The sequence below is a fragment of the Amblyraja radiata genome, chromosome 18, assembly GCF_010909765.2.
Source record: "Amblyraja radiata isolate CabotCenter1 chromosome 18, sAmbRad1.1.pri, whole genome shotgun sequence".
Classification (NCBI taxonomy): domain Eukaryota; kingdom Metazoa; phylum Chordata; class Chondrichthyes; order Rajiformes; family Rajidae; genus Amblyraja; species Amblyraja radiata.
This window is the reverse complement of record NC_045973.1, coordinates 25,598,261-25,601,525: the sequence shown is the minus strand read 5'-3', so window position 1 is coordinate 25,601,525 and position 3,265 is coordinate 25,598,261.

Genomic DNA, 3,265 nt, shown 5'->3' with positions numbered 1-3,265 from the left:
GCCCTGACTTGTTGTGTGGAATGAGAGTTGCAACACGCTGTGGCAAGGGGCCACACACAGTGCCGGGGCCGTGGGGGGTTCCCTCCCCGCTGGGGGACTCCCTCCCACCGGGAACCATGAGGAGCACTGGGCTCCCTCACCGCGGGGGTTCCAGGCTGGGGTCCGTGGGTCGCTGGTGCTCTGTGCTGACTCCTGCAGTGGGGCAGGCAATACAGGCCTCTGGGGCCCCAGCCTTTAACTGGCACATTCCCCAGCCCCTATGACAGGCCTGCCCTGGGCTATCAGCACCATTCCTGAAGTCACCTTGTTTCTGCAGAAACACAACTCGTAGTACGATGGTGCGCAGTGGTACAGCTGGTAGAGCCGCTGCCACGTGGTACCAAATACCCCGGTTCGATTCTGACCTCAGGTGCTGGCTGTGCGGAGTTACCCCGGAGGTTTTAGATATGTGCGGGTATTGGGTTAACTGTACATTGCCTCTGGCATAGGCGGTTGGTGGAGGAAGCAGAAGGTTCAATGGGAACGTGAGAGAGGAGACATTGCAGCGGAGCGGGGAACAGGACGTAGAGGACTACTGGAACCAGCATGAGCTCGATGGGCCAAATGGGTACCTCCTCTCTCTAAAGGGAATGAGAAACCTTATCTTCAGCAGTAACATGGTAATTTATAAAGGGACATTAGTGTAAGACATCCCATGGACACATACAGACGGATGGTGATGAGCTTGGTCAGTGAGAGGCTGGAGAAGGTGGTGCTGGGCTCATTGTTTTATATAAATACGAGGGGAGGGGTGGCAGAGAGGCTTGGCAGAGGGGGGGGGGAGAAAGAAGGGGTGAGAGAGAGGGGATGAGAGACCCGACCCGAGAGCTTGTTCTTCACTCGCAGCGAGTGGAACACAGTGCGCAGACCCACTGTGACGTCATCAGCGAAAGATGCCGGTTTCTTTCAACGTTTTTCAGGTTTGTGAATATTCTCATTAATAACTCGAGAAATAAAGCATTCATTTTTCAGATAAGGCAATTTCGGACTCTAAATAAATCTCTACAGGAATATGTAAAAAATGTACCGTTAGCGTGTCGTTTTTTCAAGAAGATGTGATTACACACACACACACACACACACACTCAACATCCGTGTTTTATAATTCTAGAGACTAGACCAAGTGGGACCCATTGGGATCCGTCCCCTCAAATAACACACACTAACCACACACACACACACACACACACTAACCAACCCCCACACCCACTAACCACACCCCCCACACACACAATAAACCACCTCCCTTGAGGGAGGGGGGTAGGGAAAGAGGGGGCAGAGAGAGGAGCAGACAGAGAAAGAGGGGGGGGGGAGGCGTGGGTCGAGCTGAGGACCAGACCTGAGCCGAGGATCGGACCCAAGCCGAGGCGCGAGTGGGCGATCGTCGACCAAAGAAGGACTGCGAGTTGGGCCGCCAGAGTCTTCAGCTATAATCTTTGATCTTCAGTCGATGGCCTGACTTTTGAGTAAAGGGGGGGGGGGAGGGAGAGTTGTGGGGGGGGGGGGGGGGTGATGTCACTCGCAGCACTTGTGATGTCATCAGCGAAAGACAGCTGTTTTTTTCAAAGTTTTGAACATTTTCATTAATAACTCGAGAAAGCATGAATTTTTCAGATAAGACGATTTGGACTGCACAGTAAATAAGTAAAAATTTTAAGACACTAATACACTCATCCCAGGAGTCAGTCTGGGTAGATGCCAAGGCATATATGTCCTTCCTTAAACAAGAGCATCCAGATCTACCTCCCAGCCCGAATGCTGATATGCCTGCTATTAAAATTGAGGTTGAAGATGTCAAGAAGTTACTGCTCAACACCAATACAACAAAAGCTATTGGACCAGATCAGATACAGAATCAAGCCCTCAAGATCGAGGCCGAAGAACTGGCTCCTGTTTTGCAGTTCATTTTCCAACAGTCGCTTGACTCGGGTGATGTTCCGCTGGATTGGAGGAAGGCTAACATCACTGCTCAGAAGGGTTCAACCACCAACCCGGCGAATTATCGTCCTGTTTCATTAACAAGCATGTGCTGCAAACTGTTGGAGCATTTAATCGATAGTAATCTGATGAGACACCTTAGCAAACATAACATTCTTGCTGACAACCAACATGCATTTAGAAGGCATAGATCATGCGAGTCTCAGCTTGTCCTGATGACAAATGACCTGGCCAAGCACCTTGATAGCAATGTCATCACGGGATTTAGTAGTGCTAGACTTTGTGCTAAAGCATTTGATGTCATCCCACACCAGAGACTGCTTCGGAAGCTTGACTTCTACGGTGTTCGTTCCAACACGAAACGATGGATTTCCAGTTTTCTGACAAAACGTCTTCAGTGCGTGTGTGTGAATGGAAAAAGCTCTGGTTGGCATCCAGTGTTGAGTGGTACACCTCAGGGCACAGTACATGGCCCACATCTGTTTTTGCTTTACATAAATGACTTTCATGAAAAAGTCACAACTACGACCAGACTATTCGCTGATGATTGTTTGCTGTACCGTCCAATTAAGTCAGCTGATGATAAAGATGCTCTGCAAAAAGATCTCGATACTATGGTTGAGTGGTCACAACAATGGGGCATGCAGTTCAACCCTTCCAAATGTGAAACCATGCGAGTCACCAGAAAGCGGAAACCAGGCGAAACATCATACAATATCTTTGGTGCTACCCTCGAAGAATTTAAACAGATCAAGTACCTTGGCATCAAATTACAGAACGATCTACGCTGGAATGGTCAGACTCATCATGCAACGGTGAAAGCAACAGGTGTCCTAAATTTTCTGAGACGCAACTTTCATCATTGTTCAAATTTTATCTAGGAGATGGGAACACTATGGGGACTTCGCTCGCCCCCCTGCAGGAACTATACATCAGGAGGTGCAACTCCAGAGCCAATAAAATCATGGAAGATCCCTTCCACCCCTGCAACGGACTGTTCCAGCTGCTACGGTCATGCAAACGCCTCCGTTGCCATGCTGTGAGAACGGAGAGGTTGAGAAGGAGTTTCATCCCAGAGGCCATTCGGACTGTAAACTCCTATCTCACCAGGGACTAACTTTACTGAACGTTTTTTCCTTCCGCCCACAATATTTAATATGTAAAAGAATATGTGATTGTGTTTATAGTTTGTATGGTTGTTTGTTTATTTGTCTTTTTGCACAAAGTCCGCGAACATTGCCACTTTTCATTTCACTGCACATTTTTTTTAATTTCAAAATATACTTTA